Source organism: Leiobunum rupestre, chromosome 1 (assembly GCF_980474605.1).
Source record: "Leiobunum rupestre chromosome 1, qqLeiRupe1.1.hap1, whole genome shotgun sequence".
In the NCBI taxonomy this organism is placed as follows: Eukaryota; Metazoa; Arthropoda; class Arachnida; order Opiliones; family Sclerosomatidae; genus Leiobunum; species Leiobunum rupestre.
In genome coordinates, this window is record NC_143384.1 from 89,227,049 (window position 1) to 89,247,314 (window position 20,266).

Sequence of the window (20,266 nt, forward strand, 5' to 3'; positions counted from 1 at the left end):
AGAATTCTAAATCGTATAAAAGCCCAGAACATGGATGGTTTGAACTATATTCGCAAGTTCCAGCCATTTCGATAGAGATGGAAAACCAAAGACCTTCGAAGGTAAAAGTGGAAATGTCTCGCACCCTCGCCATCATCAGGTATCGGGGGACCTTCGGGCCCGTACCCAACCGTCCAGATTTACCCCTGTTCACATTTCGAATTATGGACATTATGGTACGAAAGTACCATAAGGGATTCATTGTAAAAATGGTTCGAAATGAAGAATTGGGGGTAATTGACGTGCATCTGCCATATCACCCAAATGTCCGTAACATTTTCAATGCGTTAGGTAATGGAGCACGAGAGTACATTAGTGTGAGTATGCTTTATACATATATTATTTATTAAAAATCACTTTTAGATTGATTTTACATTTCAATTTATGTAGATTGAACACCGCGACGTCGAAATTAGCGAGGCGGAAGAGCTCGAGGCCAATCAATTTATTAACTTTTTCCAAGCTCCGGAACAGCCCGTGGTTGCGCAACAACATCTCCCAGTAAATCAACAAGCGCAGGCTATTCATCAAGAAGCGTCCGTCATTCAGCAACAAGCACCCGCCGCCCATCAGCAAGTTCACCAAATGGCACCGCCAACTCAGCCAATAGCCGGACCATCCGGTACCATTCAGCAACAAGCACCCGCCGCCATCAGCAAGTTCACCAAATGGCACCGCCAACTCAGCCAATAGCCGGACCATCCGGTACCATTCAGCAACAAGCACCCGCCGCCCATCAGCAAGTTCACCAAATGGCACCGCCAACTCAGCCAATAGCCGGACCATCCGGTACCATTCAGCAACAAGCACCCGCCGCCCATCAGCAAGTTCACCAAATGGCACCGCCAAACCAGTCAATAGCCGGACCATCCGAAACAGTACCGGGGTGCAGGCGCAGGAGAGTGGTGGAAGAGAAAAGAAAAAGTAGTGGTGAAGACGAAAAGGAGAGAAAAAAGAAAATAAAAAAAACTTTCGTGAATAATGATTTAGAGGAAATTTTAGCCCTCGAGGGTATATTAAAAAGGGCGGAAATGGCGGATGACGATGATGATAATTAAATGTATATTCAAAGATTGTCAATAAATAAAAACTTCATTTATCGTTATTATTGTTTCTAATTAAAATAGGCATTATTAAAAGAATATCAAATAGACTTCAATTTTAATTAATGATTGTCAATAAATAAAAACTTCATTTATCGTTATTATTTCAAATAGGCATAGTTAAAAGAATATCAAATAGACTTCAATTTTAAGTACATTGTAAATAAGAGACCCTACATTTCAGTAATCTTCCAACTAATATGTAAATATACGCAAGTGGTATATTATCATATATATATATATATATATATATATATATATATATATATATATATATATATATATATATATATATATATATACGGCGAACCGACGAAGTAAATCACGGAAAACCTCGGTTATGTCGCATTCGCTTAGAAGCTGCCACAAAGTCGAGTCAACGTCGTGAATATAGGGTATTATAATGTTTACGTGTAGTACATGTGGGAAATCGTATCCGAAGAAATTTTCTTTAAATCGTCACGTACGTGAAACGCATGATGGAGAAAAGCATACATGTGAAATTTGCGGGAAAAGTTTTGTGCGAAAAAACATGTTAGTGAAGCATTCTCGCACACATCGCGGATTTAATGCGCAATCCGCTAATGTAACTGTGGGTAATCATTCGTCTGCCGAGAGAAAACGGCCAGAAACTTTTGATCGGGACTGTACCTTTCCAGTTGAAGATTTAAAAAAACGAGCAGTCAAATTAGGCGAAAAATATCCAGGTGACATAGATCTAATAGAAATATCAGCAGAAATTGAAAGTTTTAAATATCAATTTAGTTCTTTAATGAACAATCTTGAAAGCGCAAATTCTTTAGATTTATTTATTGGAACACTCGCTGACAAATGTATATCCAAATATAACAATTGTCATTCAATTTTTTTACAAATCTCTCAATTTTATCGATAGAATACGAAATGTTCAAAAAAAAATTAAAATTGTAAAAATAAATATCATATGTATGGGTATGTAAAAATAAAAAAATAAATGTTATTTTAAAATAAATATTTTTCTCTGAGTATTAGTTTTTCGGAAAATATTTCTACCTAAGGTTATGAGGGCCCCATTTGGATGTTTTGCCCAGGGCGCCATTTGGTCTAGGTACGGCTCTGGGTCGACATCTCAAGATCAATATCCTGAGTATTTACCTGCGTCTCAGTTGGCGGTGTTTCTGACGCCTTATCAGCCAGAGAATAATTGTAAGAAGCCAAGAAATTGGTGTCCCCTTGGGATTGACGTTGACGAAAAATTAAAACCTTATTCTTATAATCTGGCTGCTTACGTCTCAATTTGAGCGACTCAAGGGTTTTATGCGGAAAGAATTGTCGTAGATTCACATTTATCTGCTTGATATTCGTGGGAGCAATTATTTAATGTATAGCTAGGTCAGTCAGCTCCGCATCAGACCAGTAACGTTTTAAATCTTTAATCTCATTGTCTTTGAAATAGACCTCTGGATGTTTAGATCGCATATAGACGGACATGCCTCTTATCGTCGGAATTACGTTTACATACCGTACTGGAAGTCAGCGATATTTGTAATGGATCAATTTCAGTCGAGTCCATTGTGGGCATTGTGGACGATAAAACATCCAAATTACTTGCGGCTTGGTTATTGTTGGCTTTTAAACAATAAAAATAATGGCCAGCAACACTTCAAAGGGTATCATGTTTCTTGCCACATATTCGGCAAAAGTACTCTAAGTTATCAGCCGAAAAACCATGTTTACTTGCATCCATCTTCCAAGAGGCGTGGTCCATGAAAGTCTTATAGCAAATGGAGCAAACAATACCAGAGACAACTTCAATAGGGTAAATGAAAACTGGATTCTCCCTCCGAACCCGACTCGCATTACTGATTGCTTCTTTATTGCGCTGAAGTTGCTTATCTTCAAGGTTGTTCAATTTCTCCAAACGCATAGCGTTATTGATGTCCTCAATTCCAACCCCGGTACCCGTAAACCAGTTACTCGCAACTTGCTGTGGCAAACTGGCCAAATGATTTATCTCCCCGGGTGCCGAAAAATCTTCAACTGAAATAGCGAGAGACGGTTCATTATAATAATAATCAGCTAGGCTAATACCCAAGGCACCACCTTAGGCCTAAGTCATCGAGTGACTTTTAAAGCTTTTTAATTCAGGTGGCCGGGTTACAATGCGTAGGAGGGTGGTGACAAGCCCTGCAAGCCTCGCGAGCCAACAGCTCCCTACACTAACAATTACCGTTAACCTCAACAAGTTTTTATGGATGGGGAAACTGAAGATCACGGGGGAAAACCCCTAAAACCAGTGGGGAGAGAGCTCGCAAACTCAACGCAGAATGAGTTGTTCCGAGTTTTCACCCAGTGCCACAAGTTGGGATCGGACCCGGATTCTCTTGTTGCGAGGCGAAAGTGCTAACCACTCCGCCACCCCTCATATCTGATTGAACTTCGTTTAGATGGGCAAGTCCATCTCAATTCTAATACGATCCTCGTTCGCAGCCAGCAACTCCACAGTATCATTAAGAATAGTACTATCATATTGAGCCTGGAATGCAGCGGACTTTTTATAGAACGCCTCGTACGACTAAGCCTGGGTTTGAAACGTTTTAGTTCGAATTGTGCTGATAACACAGGACTTTCCACAGATAAGGAATCCCTACATGGCTAAATCGTAGAATCAATTGGTTCTACACAAGAAGTAATGGGGTTTGAATGATCATTCGTAGTTTTAATACTTGATACATAAGATAAATAATCTTGTTGACCCCTTTCCTGCCGGATGGCTTCCAAGCTTCGACATGAAAACACCTTTGAAAGCGCCAGTGCGACATCTTCTTTATTTGAAGGCAAACCCACCTCAAGGCTAGCTAGCTTTTTCCAATGCTCATGGTCCCAATGCTTACCAACTTCTACATTCCCCACTAACTGATCCCTATAGGCAAGTATTTTCGGGTTGGTTGTCTTATAATTACATTTGGTTTTATCCTTCCTCATAAACGCACATTAAAGATAGGGGCTAGCAGACGCAATCGAGCTCCTAAACATCAGGTTCGTTAATGTAATTAAATTAACCTTTTAAACAGTGTTCCGAAGTGGTAAGTGTCAGTTGTCAAGTGGTAAATACCGACATGCCAAATAAAACTTTTACTGGAAAATATGCGAAATAGTGACAATGAATAAATTTTAATAAAAATATAAAACAAACCAAAAAATATATTTGTGATATTTTAAACAAATATACTGGATTAGTTGCCAGGTTTTGGGCTAGAAACTCCGTATCTAGTTATTTCTTTTCGAATTTTTCGACGATTTTTCCTGAGTTTGAATTCGTCGGCTATAAATCTTTAAGGTATTTTCAATGATTCTTTTGTGAAAAACTGAAACATTAGCTCACATGTAAGTGATGCTACATATATGAAAGAGTTAATTCAATATTTCAATTAAATTTAATGTGATTTTACAAGGAAAAGCTTAAGTTACTTCTTTCAGTCAAGTTACTTTCCTAAGTTGTGACAGATATTTTTACCTTCAGTGTTTAGTAGTGATATTAACTATTTATCATCAATCAAGTCTAGATAAATAAAAAAAAAATTAAACTGTTGAATTTGCAATATTGAATACTTTTGATGATAATTAAATCGAGGAGTAAGACACTCTTCAAACTCGGTGTATACACTGCCGTACCTTTGACAGTGCTAAATGGAACTCGCTAACTCTTGAAAATATGTACCTTTAACAGTGCTAAATGCACGAACTCGGTGTACAGATTATCTGAGACTGTCTTACCCCTCGAATAAAATAAACTTGTAATTACTTATTTCGGCTTATTTACATCATTTAAAGGCATTCACTTTTTGTCACTTTTTGCCACTGACATGGTCTTTATTCTAAAAAAGTGTCATTTTGGTAACACTCCTTTTAATGATAAGTTTTAACTACGAAAAAAACCGTCGAGACGGTGAGCTGTAACTTTTGAAAATCCTTGTTAGACCTAATATTTTTTTGCGGCCACGATCGCATTGCCACGCTTCCGCTAAGCTCAAATCTAGCAAAATAAGATTTTATGCAGGTTAGGGACCCTACATGTAGCGCTCCCCGTCCTGAAAGTGTGGTATCTTCAACGAAATGCTTTACTTGGATGTGAGAAATGTATGGGTCCAACATCCCGCTTGTTTCACAAGTGTCAGTTAACTGTTTCCCTAAGGATAAACCTCCACTACTAGGGCTATGTTGAGAAAACCAGTTTTAGAGAGGATAGCTGTCTTGGATAAAACTATATTTGTCTATGGCTTTAAGGTTAAAAGTTCTAACCTTCTTTTTAATTGTCGTAATCAAATTCCAATTTTTAAGTTGTAATGGGCCAAACAGACTCTTACGTCGGAGAAGAATCCCAAAGCGAAAGGGGTATCCTCACCTTGAAATACCCGATCGAACACGGCATCGTCACGAACTGGGATGACATGGAGAAGATCTGGCATCACACTTTCTACAACGAATTGAGAGTAGCTCCCGAAGAACACCCCGTCCTCTTGACCGAGGACCCCTTGAACCCCAAGGTTAACATCGAGAAGATGACGCAGATCATGTTCGAAACTTTCAACACCCCAGCCATGTACGTTTCCATCCCAGGGGTTCTATCCTTGTACGCTTCTGGTCGTATCACCGGTATCGTCATGGATTTCGGTGACGGCGTGTCTCACACCGTACCAATCTACGAAGGATACACCCTCTCCTACGCCACCCTGCGATTGGATCTTGCTGGACAAGACTTGACTGATTATCTCATGAAGATCCTTAGCGAGCGTGGATACTCTTTCACCACAACCGGTAAATACTGGCATTGTTTAAGGAACAACTGGTTATCGATATCGTGATCTTAACCGATTTAACCCGTCTACCGGTAATTGGCTTTGCAAGCCTTCAGTTGACTGAGGCCTGTGTGGTTCCTTGGGTATTAGTTAAGTTGATTATTACCAATTCGCGTCTAAATAAAAAGTTTGAATGATTTTAAACGGTAGAAATTTACCGCACGGGCTCACGTCTGGGTTACCGGTTGTTACGATTAATAAGTACAAAATAACCGATTTTTGAGTCACTATATAACCGTTTTAACGGTTTATTATAAAAACTGACAGATTTACTAATTTGTGTCTAAATAACCGGTTTTTACGATCAATTGGTGATATAACCGATTGGCCGTTTCTTAATCGATATGCGAAACCCGTTTTTGACAAAGATGAGGTAATAGATGGTGCTTTTAAAAATTCTAGAAGTTACGATATGACGAACGTGAACTGCTACGCCAGGTTTTATCGGTAAAGATAGGTATCCATACAATCGCTTATTTGGTCCAACACTCCCTTACAAAAACTTTCTTAAGACCTCTTAAGAAAAATTGTAAATACAATTAAAAGGAATTTCTTAAGGGAAGTCTTTGAACCTTCTTAAGAAATTTGGCACTTTTTCATAAAGAATTTCCAAAGAATTTACTTAAGATAGTATTGTAATCTTCCCTTAAATTTTCTTAAATGATTCTCAAGATTTTCCTTAAAAATCTCTACAAAGGGTTCTTAAGTTTTTCGTTAGAAAGATTTAAAAAATTCCTTAAATTATCGTTAACAAGTTATATATATTTTCTAAATATCCTCTTTAGACACCCCAAAGAAAAGCCATACCAATTCCATACACTTTCCTTTAAAATTATTTAACCTTTTCATAGGATATTCCTAAAAATTACTAAAGCCACCCTAAAATATTTTGAGGTTTCCATACGTTTTATATTATTTTTCCATTCAATTTCTTTTTAAATTCCTTTACGTTTCAGCATCCACCGGGAATCGAACCCGGGACGCGGCGTTAAACCCCAACGCCTATAACAAATCGTATCGAAACGAGCTGAAACATTCTCCATTTATAGTTAATTCAAGAGCATTATTCAAGTGTATTCTATTATTTTTATATTTATATTCATATTTATATTTATTTATACATATATTATATATTAATATAATATTTATACATAATATATAATATATATATATAACTAATATATATATATATATATATATATATATATATATATATATATCGTCCACTCCCTTAACCCTTACAAAAACTTTCTCATGAATTCTTAAGAAAAACCTAACGAGCTTGAAGTAGTTTCTGAGAGTTTTAACTATGGGAAAAATTTTCTCAAGAACTCTTTGGGGAGAGATAATCGTATACGGACATTGTTTGACAGTATAATTTTTTTAGAAACTTTAAATTAATTTATGTTATATTACGAAACCTTAATTTCCATCCAAAACCACATTTAGTTTAATTAGAAATTGTTTATTACCTTTAAATACCAAGATTCACCATTCGCCCAAGCTACGGTTCTAAACGGCGGGCATTCCGCCATCAGAAAAATCGTTCTAGTAGTGAAACACCTAAACATGTCTGGTAGCCCTGTTATATTATCGTCTGCTTCTTCCAAACCGCCGCTTAGAAGAAATATGAAAAACGCGCGTTGTTGGTTCCGAGGGGGTAACCACTAGGTTTTTTAGTGTACACCGGGCTACAGATTACTTGGTACTACAGAAATATTACTTGTACTACACGTATTACTGAATATTGATTGTATTACCAATTATTACACCGTACTGCAATATATTACACATTGTATTACACGGTACTAGGCGGAATTACACGGTACTACGCCGTATTACAGCTACTGCCTAGTATTACACTATACCACAATTTCTAAAAGGAATTTAACGGTATTACGCAGTACTACAAGTTTTTAAAGGTATTACATAGTAATACCAAGAATGTATTTATTTATACGTAGGGATAATATCTATGTCGAGACGTTTTTTAGCGTTTTTCTCAATCCACCCGTTGGTCCCCCCAGTACGCTCCTCCGCTTAAAATAAATCCAAAAGTCCTGGTATTTCTATGGTGGGTAATATTTACGTCACTCGACGAACGGACAACTTTGATCACGCGCTGTTCGCGCTACAGCGGCCAACCAATTCGTTGAAGTTTCTATGTTAACCTATGTACAAAAGATATGTGTATGGTTTGAGCACCCCTAGCGGAATATTATTTTTAGAATAGTTTTTGCATTGAAGCCAATATAAAAACGAGTGTGGCGCTGAACTCCTACAGGTTATAGTACAGTTTATAGGGGAAATTTTTTGTTCACGGAATTTCGACGAATGGGTTCGCCGCTGTAGCGCGAGAGATCAAAGTTGGCCGTGCTCGACGCGATGGAATCAAACGCTGGTGACGTTTGCTTTGCCTCCCACCCCACGCGACGGGCGGTAAGGCGTTCTACGTGCCCGCCGATTATAGCGACATAATCAATCTGCCTAATATAAATAATTACATTCTTGGTAATACCATAAATAAATAATGTTATTGTAAAACAAGATGGCACATACAAAATAGTAGACTCCTCCTCTTAAGACCTAATTTTACCACTAGCGTTATTTAAAATAACATTTATTCGAATATCGAAATAGCAATGATAGCAACCTATACGCCGAAATTACCAATCGGGGAGAGAAAACCCCTTTGATTAAAATCCGCGGCTCAGCACTTGCATAGATAGATAGAGATAACTAATCAAATGACGCCTGAAAAGGACCCCGAGCCTCGGATTAACCCGAGGAAATAACACGAATTATAACTTACTGAGTTTACAGCACACATTGCTGCAATCGGACGATACGACGATACCTTCGCTCGACTTGCACTCTCAGTTTCTTTGAAGAAAAACAACGAGAAAAAGCCTCGGAAAAGCGCCAACCGAGGAATTAACGCGAGCGAACCGTCGGAGTGAACTACCGTCGGGAACTAACCCATTCCCATTTCTAATTTTTCCATAAAATGGGGGATGATGGGTTGTTGTCTCAGTTGTTGTCGGAACTTGTTGTACTCGGGCTATGCGAGTAAACGTCGGCGTCCCCTCCGCACCGTTCCCTCTTCACTTTCGCCTGGAATTTCACCTTCACCCTTGCCTCCGAGTTCCACTCGTTCCCTCCTATGTTCCCTCTTTCTTTCTTTAATCGAATTTGAAAAGTATTTTCCTCTATTTTTCCAATATTCCTTAGGTTATACACAAATTCATTTGGTAATACATGAGTTTAAAATATTATGCGATAATGCACTGTTCTATATAATAATACATATTAATGGACAACGAACTTCACTTACTACGCAAAATATTACTAGTAGAAGGAAAGTGATGGCGAGACGCCACCCCCGGGGACGGGGTCAGGTTCGGGATCGGGGTCCGGGATTTAAGGGGTGAAATGAGGGTAAAATCATCGAAAAGTCAATGTATTTAGGGTATTTCTCGCGACGATTTGTTTTCCCGTATATCAACATATTGTGTCCAGGCCAACTTGTTCATTTATCTACGCTTATCTCGAAAGATACTTGAACGTATATCTTATCAAGTTTTATCGTACGGAATAAGTTGAAATGATGTAAAAATTGATAACCTAGGCGACGCGTGCGCAGATTACCCCGGGGGACGCGGTTAATTTGAATTTAAGAGTGTTTTGACGTCATGGAATATTCGTTGTTAAAGTAGAATGGAAATATTTTTAAACTTCATTTTAATATCATTGTAGTACTTAAATATGCTTGACACTTGAACCAATCTCACGAGTATTTCTTAAAACGAATATCTCGATCGCGTTTTATCGTACGAAATAAGTGGAAATTATGTAAAAAGTGATAACCTAGGAGATAGCACGCGTGCGCGGATTACCTGGGAGGCGCGGATTGCCCGGGCGCGCGGTTAATTTGAATTTAAAACATGGATTCCCTCTCCGAAATAATTCATGTACCCAAAATTGGACCGCAAGTTTTTTTTTTCTTTTAGGGGAATCTCTATGGGAGTTTAACATTACACTAAAGCTAATAGGTCCAGTTGGGGTACTTTTGGTCCGAAATGGGGTACATAGGGCCGAAAATGGTGACTTTGGTCGTTTTAAGGGTACTTTTGGTCTATTTTGGTCCATTTTTGGGTACATCAGAAAAGCAGTTGGAAAAACGAAGAGCCTTATTTTTTTTCCACCCATCTCCAAACTCCAAAAATTTATTGCTTTAATTTATTAATCCCTTCCGTAGGTATAAAATAAGATAAAAACTACTTACCTATATTTTATTTACGGTAAATTAAAAATACTTAATTAGTGTACTAAGTTACGTTTAAAAGAACCTTTTGTAACAATTCCAATATGTAAATATAGGTATAAGGATTGAAAAAATACTTAAAGTGGTTTTACTGATAAACTCTAAAGGAATTTAACTTTAAAGGGTGTCTTAGATTATTGTTTTTAATTTTATTCAAGTTGAAAACGTATTAAGAGTCCTTCAAAGTACTATAAAAGGATTTTATTTACGAACTTAATTCATATTTTCTTCAAACTTTCAATTCGCTTTTATTACTATTTAAATACGGTAAAATATAATTCTTATACACAAATTTAGTCAGAAAGATACTATAAAACACTAAAATTAAAATTAAATTAAATTTGTGTGGATAAGATTTGTAAATATCATTTTGAAACTAATAACTTTCACGCTTTATTTAAGTCAAGCCAATAAAAACAATTACCTATATTTTAAATACGGTAAAATATAAATACATTTCCGATATGTAAATAGGTTGAATAACACTATGAAAAGTTCCTTTTTCTTCTTTTAATACGACAACACACAACTCTGATACGCAAATATATAAAGAAAATATAAACAAATTTACTCTACGTTCGATACGTTAAAATACATTTCCGATACACAAATATAGATAAAGAAATACTATAAAATGTAAAAAGGTAGAAAAATACTACACATTAACCATTATGAATTTAAGCTTACAACATCCTTCACGTATAGAGCATAACATATATGTTCAGAGTTAACTTGTTTCCTCGTTATCTTTATCGCATGTGTTTTAAATAGCGTATGGAATAAGTTAAGAATGTACTGAAATGTTGTATGTTTAAACCTCGTAGAATAAATAGTAAAACATATGTTCAGAGTCGGCTTGATTACTAAAGCGAATAACACAGAGACGTTTCCGGTGTAGTCACGTAGGAAGAAAAATACTACAACACTCTCTATACTCTACATTCAACACGTTAAAATATACTTCCGAAATGCCAATATAGGTAGTAAAATACTACAAAATCTCTATACTTTACCTTCAATACGTTAAATTACATTCCAATATGTAAATATAGGAGGAAAAATACTACAAAAGCCTCTTTTCTTGGCGTTCAATATGTTAAAATAGATTTCTGAAATGCAAATGTAGGTAGTAAATACTACAAAATCTCTATACTCTACCTTCAATACGTTAAATTACATTCCAATATGTAAATATAGGTAGTAAATACTACAAAAGCCTCTTTTCTTGGCGTTCAATATGTTAAAATAGATTTCTGAAATGCAAATATAGGTAGTAAATACTACAAAAGCCTCTTTTCTTGGCGTTCAATATGTTAAAATAGATTTCTGAAATGCAAATATAGGTAGTAATTACTACAAAAGCCTCTTACTCTACGTTCAATACGTTAAATTAATGATATGCCTCCGATCGAATCGTTCATTTTTTCCTATTTAAATATACGCATTTAAATTAGAATTGCTTCTAGTGTTCGGCAGTCGATTAATTTTTATCCACAAATTTTCCGATTTATTTAAAAATCGTTGGTAAAAAGAATATCATTTTAACTTATTTAATTGTGTTTTTACCCAACCAAGCATTTATTTGAATAAAAGTGGTATTTATTTAAATAACCAATAGTTAAATAAAAATTGTTAAATATTTAAATAATCGAAAGTGAACAAGCCTATTTTTTAAATAAAACAAACAGCCTTTAGAGTTGATAAGATTTGTAAATATCATTTGAAACTAATAATTTTCACGCTTTATTTAAGTCAAGCAATTACATTTTTAAAAATGAAAGAAGTTAAACAATATAAAAATTTGTAAATATTGTAAATATTTTTAGGTAATAAAGAAATTAAGAAATGTTTTAATTAAAATATCTTTCATTTTCTACTACATTTTTAAAAATGAAAGAAGTTTAACAATATAATTATTCTAATATAATTTCAAAATCAGGTATTATTTAAAGTACAAATGCATAATTTAGTGAAGCAATTCTTATTTAAATACTTTTATTTAATTAATTTGTGTATCTGAAATGTATTTATTGAAAAATAAGTGGGTTTTACTATTTATCACGGTTTTTTATTTATTTATATATAAATATATATATATTGGAATTGTTACAAAAGGTTGTTTTAAACGTAACTTAGTACATTAATTTATTTTGGAAGTTCAAAACGTATTAAGAGCCCTTCAGGGTACTATAAAAGGATTTCATTTACAAACTAAATTAATATTTTCTTCAAACTTTCAATTCGTTATAATTTGAATTTAAATGAAAACATCATGGATTATAGGTGCGTAATCTACTATTAGACCGAACGGATTAAAAAATACTTAAAGTAAGTAGTTTTACTGATAAACTAAAGGAATTTAACTTTAAAGGGTATCTTAGATTATTGTTTTTAATATTATTCAAGTTCAAAACGTATAAAGAGTCCTTCAAAGTAATTTAAAAGAATTTTATTTACGAACTAAATCCATATTTTAGAAGTTAGTTTGTATGAAATACTTACTAATACCTGAAAAAATGGACTTTAGAGTTGATAAGATTTGTAAATATCATTCGAAACTAATAATTTTCACGCTTTATTTAAGTCAAGCAATTACATTTTTAAAAATGAAAGAAGTTAAACAATATAAAAATTTGTAAATATTGTAAATATTTTTAGGTAATAAAGAAATTAAGAAATGTTTTAATTAAAATATTTTTCATTTTCTACTACATTTTTAAAAATGAAAGAAGTTTAACAATATAATTATTCTAATATAATTTCAAAATCAGGTATTATTTAAAGTACAAATGCATAATTTAGTGAAGCAATTCTTATTTAAATACTTTTATTTAATTAATTTGTGTATCTGAAATGTATTTATTGAAAAATAAGTGGGTTTTACTATTTAATAATTCGACGTATTTGTTTTTGAAATAACTAAATAGTTTGCATATTTGTCAAAAAAAAAACTAAAAAAGTAATTGAAATTACTATTAATTTTACTTGCAATAGTAAAATACTAAACCAAATGTATAATTTATATTTTATTTTATTTAATAAATTTAAACTATAATACTAAACTTTTTCAAAAAAAACTTTTACAAACAAAATTTAAAATACACATTTTTAAAATTTAACTACACCAGCTCCAAGTCAGCTAGCGACTTTTTTTTTTCATGCTTTGAAAACAATTCATTAAAATCTCGAGTTTTTAAATATATGTAAAACACGAAGGAGCAGATCTTTTATCACAAATTTTCAAAAATTATATTTAATTTAGTTTATAATAATATAGGGAACTCAAAAATTAAAAAACGAAAAATCAAAAAAAAATACTTACTTCAACCTTTCTCCCAGTTATTAGTTTCGTTTTAAACTTGGTTTACGTTTTAGTTTTACTTTGCTATTCTAGAAAATTCCAAAATTCCTTTAGAGTTTATCAGTAAAACCACTTACTTTAAGTATTTTTTTTAATTAGTTCGGTCTAATAGTAGATTACGCACCTATAATCCATGATGTTTTCATTTAAATTCAAATTATAACGAATTGAAAGTTTGAAGAAAATATTAATTTAGTTTGTAAATGAAATCCTTTTATAGTACCCTGAAGGGCTCTTAATACGTTTTGAACTTCCAAAATAAATTAATGTACTAAGTTACGTTTAAAAGAACCTTTTGTAACAATTCCAATATATATATATATATATATAAAAAACCGTGATAAATAGTAAAACCCAATTATTTTTCAATTAATACATTTCAGATACACAAATTAATTAAATAAAAGTATTTAAATAAGAATTGCTTCACTAAATTATGCATTTGTACTTTAAATAATACCTGATTTTGAAATTATATTAGAATAATTATATTGTTAAACTTCTTTCATTTTTAAAAATGTAGTAGAAAATGAAAGATATTTTAATTAAAACATTTCTTAATTTCTTTATTACCTAAAAATAATTACAATATTTACAAATTTTTATATTGTTTAACTTCTTTAATTTTTAAAAATGTATTTGCTTGACTTAAATAAAGCGTGAAAATTATTAGTTTCGAATGATATTTACAAATCTTATCAACTCTAAAGTCCATTTTTTCAGGTATTAGTAAGTATTTCATACAAACTAACTTCTAAAATATGGATTTAGTTCGTAAATAAAATTCTTTTAAATTACTTTGAAGGACTCTTTATACGTTTTGAACTTGAATAATATTAAAAACAATAATCTAAGATACCCTTTAAAGTTAAATTCCTTTAGTTTATCAGTAAAACTACTTACTTTAAGTATTTTTTTATCCGTTCGGTCTAATAGTAGATTACGCACCTATAATCCATGATGTTTTCATTTAAATTCAAATTATAACGAATTGAAAGTTTGAAGAAAATATTAATTTAGTTTGTAAATGAAATCCTTTTATAGTACTCTGAAGGGCTCTTAATACGTTTTGAACTTCCAAAATAAATTAATGTACTAAGTTACGTTTAAAAGAACCTTTTGTAACAATTCCAATATATATATATATATATATATATATAAATAAAAAACCGTGATAAATAGTAAAACCCACTTATTTTTCAATAAATACATTTCAGATACACAAATTAATTAAATAAAAGTATTTAAATAAGAATTGCTTCACTAAATTATGCATTTGTACTTTAAATAATACCTGATTTTGAAATTATATTAGAATAATTATATTGTTAAACTTCTTTCATTTTTAAAAATGTAGTAGAAAATGAAAGATATTTTAATTAAAACATTTCTTAATTTCTTTATTACCTAAAAATATTTACAATATTTACAAATTTTTATATTGTTTAACTTCTTTCGTTTTTAAAAATGTAATTGCTTGACTTAAATAAAGCGTGAAAATTATTAGTTTCAAATGATATTTACAAATCTTATCAACTCTAAAGTCTGTTTGTTTTATTTAAAAAATAGGCTTGTTCACTTTCGATTATTTAAACATTTAACAATTTTTATTTAACTATTGGTTATTTAAATAAATACCACTTTTATTCAAATAAATGCTTGGTTGGGTAAAAAACACAATTAAATAAGTTAAAATGATATTCTTTTTACCAGAGATTTTTAAATAAATCGGAAAATTTGTGGATAAAAATTAATCGACTGCCGAACACTAGAAGCAATTCTAATTTAAATGCGTATGAACGATTCGATCGGAGGCATATCATTAATTTAACGTATTGAACGTAGAGTAAGAGGCTTTTGTAGTAATTACTACCTATATTTGCATTTCAGAAATCTATTTTAACATATTGAACGCCAAGAAAAGAGGCTTTTGTAGTATTTACTACCTATATTTGCATTTCAGAAATCTATTTTAACATATTGAACGCCAAGAAAAGAGGCTTTTGTAGTATTTACTACCTATATTTACATATTGGAATGTAATTTAACGTATTGAAGGTAGAGTATAGAGATTTTGTAGTATTTTACTACCTATATTGGCATTTCGGAAGTATATTTTAACGTGTTGAATGTAGAGTATAGAGAGTGTTGTAGTATTTTTCTTCCTACGTGACTACACCGGAAACGTCTCTGTGTTATTCGCTTTAGTAATCAAGCCGACTCTGAACATATGTTTTACTATTTATTCTACGAGGTTTAAACATACACCATTTCAGTACATTCTTAACTTATTCCATACGCTATTTAAAACACATGCGATAAAGATAACGAGGAAACAAGTTAACTCTGAACATATATGTTATGCTCTATACGTGAAGGATGTTGTAAGCTTAAATTCATAATGGTTAATGTGTAGTATTTTTCTACCTTTTTACATTTTATAGTATTTCTTTATCTATATTTGTGTATCGGAAATGTATTTTAACGTATCGAACGTAGAGTAAATTTGTTTATATTTTCTTTATATATTTGCGTATCAGAGTTGTGTGTTGTCGTATTAAAAGAAGAAAAAGGAACTTTTCATAGTGTTATTCTACCTATTTACATATCGGAAATGTATTTATATTTTACCGTATTTAAAATATAGGTAATTGTTTTTATTGGCTTGACTTAAATAAAGCGTGAAAGTTATTAGTTTCAAAATGATATTTACAAATCTTATCCACACAAATTTAATTTAATTTTAATTTTAGTATTTTATAGTATCTTTCTGACTAAATTTGTGTATAAGAATTATATTTTACCGTATTTAAATAGTAATAAAAGCGAATTGAAAGTTTGAAGAAAATATGAATTAAGTTCGTAAATAAAATCCTTTTATAGTACTTTGAAGAACTCTTAATACGTTTTCAACTTGAATAAAATTAAAAACAATAATCTAAGACACCCTTTAAAGTTAAATTCCTTTAGAGTTTATCAGTAAAACCACTTTAAGTATTTTTTCAATCCTTATACCTATATTTACATATTGGAATTGCTATCTCCTAGGTTATCACTTTTTACATAATTTCCACTTATTTCGTACGATAAAACGCGATCGAGATATTCGTTTTAAGAAATACTCGTGAGATTGGTTCAAGTGTCAAGCATATTTAAGTACTACAATGATATTAAAATGAAGTTTAAAAATATTTCCATTCTACTTTAACAACGAATATTCCATGACGTCAAAACACTCTTAAATTCAAATTAACCGCGTCCCCCGGGGTAATCTGCGCACGCGTCGCCTAGGTTATCAATTTTTACATCATTTCAACTTATTCCGTACGATAAAACTTGATAAGATATACGTTCAAGTATCTTTCGAGATAAACGTAGATAAATGAACAAGTTGGCCTGGACACAATATGTTGATATACGGGAAAACAAATCGTCGCGAGAAATACCCTAAATACATTGACTTTTCGATGATTTTACCCTCATTTCACCCCTTAAATCCCGGACCCCGATCCCGAACCTGACCCCGTCCCCGGGGGTGGCGTCTCGCCATCACTTTCCTTCTACTATTACTTGATATAACGCGATATTACACAGTATTACACGGTATTACAAGGTAGTTCACCGTATTACACAATAATTCACCATATTACAATACTACGCTGTATTACAAACTAATTTGTAGTATTTATTCGTAATACAAATAGAAGTGTACACCTACTGCACGCAGTGGTTACCACCTCGGTTGGTTCGCATTTACTTATACTTTTAGAACGTTCGCAATTAACCTTTTACAGTGGCTAAACCCAAACTAACGGACAAAACGATAAAAGAAAACTTGAAGTCGAAGCAGTCGTTGCTAGCTGGAACGAGTTGAGCGCGTTGAGACTTATTGTTATACAGTGATGTAATACTGCTTTTGGTACCTAAAACGTTAGTTAGAAATTATTAAAATTAATTTACGGAAGCTACGTCTACAAAAGCTACGGAATTAGGGCTATTTGGATGAATAGGTCCCTCTACTATATATTTGTTTTGATTGTGCAAGGAATCTATTGTCGGAAATGAATAGTTAAGGAGATATAAATAATTTAAAATTATATATAACTGGTTGCGTGCGCATGCGCCGAACGTTGTGGAATTTCATTTGAAAATTGTTTTGGAAATCATTTGGCTTTTAAAGACATCCTTGGGAAAACGTGGGAATACTTGGAGAGTTATTTGGGAAATGTCTTGGTAATCTTTGGGAAATTTCTTGGGAATACTTTTGGAAAATGTGGATATGTCTTAGGTATTTCTTTGGGATAACGTGTAAATATCTTGGGAATTTCATGGGAATGACTTGGTTATAGTTTGGGACTTTCTTTGGAAAAACTTGGGAATTTCTTTGGAATACCGTAGGATTGTATTTGGAAAACCTTGGGGATTTCTTGGGAATACTTTGGGAATTTCATGGGAAAAACGTATGATTTTATTTGGAAAACCATGGGAACACCTAGGGGATTTCTTGGGAATACTCTAGGAATTTCTAGGGAGTACTTTGGGAATGTCTTTGCGAAACCTTGCAAATACCTTTGGAAAACCTTGGTAATTTCTTGAGAATTTCTGTGCGAAACCGTGGGAATATCTTTGGAAAACCTTGGGAATATCTTTGGGATTTTCTTGGGTATTTGTCTTAAGAATATCTTAAGAAGTGCTTGGGAAAAAGGTGCCAAACTTCCCAATATTTCCCAAAAAAATCTTTTACGAAATTCTATAGAATTTCCCTTTACAAATTATTAAGAATTCTTAAGAAAGTTTTTGTTAGGGTTATTGAGAGAGGGCTACTTTCAAACACCCTAGTTAAAAGTTGGTTCCCAATTAACTGTTTTTCGATGCGACCTCGGCTTTTAAAGTCACTGAAACGATAGGAACGCCACTTTTTATTGATATAATAAAAAGTCACCTACCAGTATTTGTTTACAATAAACTTGTTTGTTATTTTAGAATAATTTTTAAAAATAAAAGTTAAATTCATAAATATTCTCTTTATGCCGTATATTAATTGTTATTAACTTTCGCATAAAGTAATTCTTTAGGAAATACTAACAATCACCAAAAAAAGTATTTCACACATTTATCTGAAAATGTCAAGGAATGTCTCCCAAGTCATTCCGTAAACGTTCTGTAGTATCCTGAACGAAAACTTTAACCATATTCCTTAGAAAACCTTAAGGAATGCCTCCAAACCAATTCTTAAGACACTCTTAATAAAATTGTTGGTTCATTTTTACCTTAAAAACGTTAAAGAATTGCTGTTTAAGGAAGCTGAAGAATGGCTTAAGAAACTCTAACGAGCATATTCCCTTCAAATACTTAGGAGATGCGTCTTACAAATATCTTAAGATTATCTTAGGAAACCATACTGGGTATTTTTCCTTTAATATTTTAGAGGATTTATCTGTATAGTTTCTCAAGGATTCTTTCAGAAAATGTATGTGAATATTCTCTTTAAAAATTCAAATAATCGAATTTATTATTATTTAAACTTTCTTTAGAATATTTTAAAGATTTTTTTAGAATATTTCCTTTGATTAAGGTTCCTTAGACCCTCTTAAATCTCCATACGGTTTTCTTAAGAGGTCTTAAGAAAAATTTTGTAAGGGCTATCAAAACATGTTAACTGATCTAACAGTATCGGATTTTATAATCGCAGCTGAGCGGGAAATAGTCAAAGGCATCAAAGAGGAGCTCTGCTTCGTAGCCTTGGACTTGGAACAGGAAATGGCTACCACGGCATCATCCTCATCGTTGGAGAAATCTTACGAGTTACCCGACGGGCCAGTCATCACCCTCGGTAACGAAAGGTTACGCTGCCCGGATGCTCTGTTCCAGCCATCTTTTTTGGATATGGAGTCATGCGGCATCCACGAAACCACTTACTACTCAATCATGAAATGCGACGTCGATATTCATAAGGAATTGTACGCTAACACCAAGGGGTCGGACACTTGCCATTATTTTGTACGGGATTTCGGGATTTCGTAGATATTTTGGCGATTTTATCAATACTTTTTGAAGTGATTTTTTGATTTCAATGTTAATTTACCATAGAGAGAGTTAAAAGATTTTGCGATTTTATACAAAGTGTACGGGATTTTGGTAACACCGTCCTCTCCGGAGGAACCACCATGTACCCCGGAATCGCCGATAGGATGTTAAAGTAATTAACCTCGTTAGCTCCGAGCACCGTGGAAATTAAGATCATCGCGCCACCCTAGAGGAAATACTCCGTCTGGATCGGAGGATCAATCCAGGCGTCGTTGTCCACTTTCCAACATATGTGGAACAAGTAAGAGTACGACGAATCCGGACCAAGCATCGTCCATCGCAAATGCTTCTAAACATTCTTTTAACTTCCCTTTTCCTTAGGGTCAACTCTATTTGTAATTTGTTTTAGGGTAATAACCAAATATTTTTTTGGGCTTTCTCGTTGTCTGCCCACCGAAGTAAAATAAAAAAAAATATATATTTTTTTAATATTCTTAGCGGTATTGCTCAGGACGCTTCGTATAAAATACAAAACATTCCCAAGACTTCTTCATTAGAATTTAAAGGTGTAACA

At 33.0% G+C, this 20,266-nt stretch overlaps 1 pseudogene; it reads left to right on the forward strand.

Annotated features, from left to right (window-relative positions):
• Window positions 1–5,471: 5,471 nt before the first annotated feature.
• Window positions 5,472–20,048, forward strand: LOC149968834 (actin, cytoplasmic 1-like; annotated as a pseudogene).
• The last annotated feature ends 218 nt before the right edge of the window (window positions 20,049–20,266 follow it).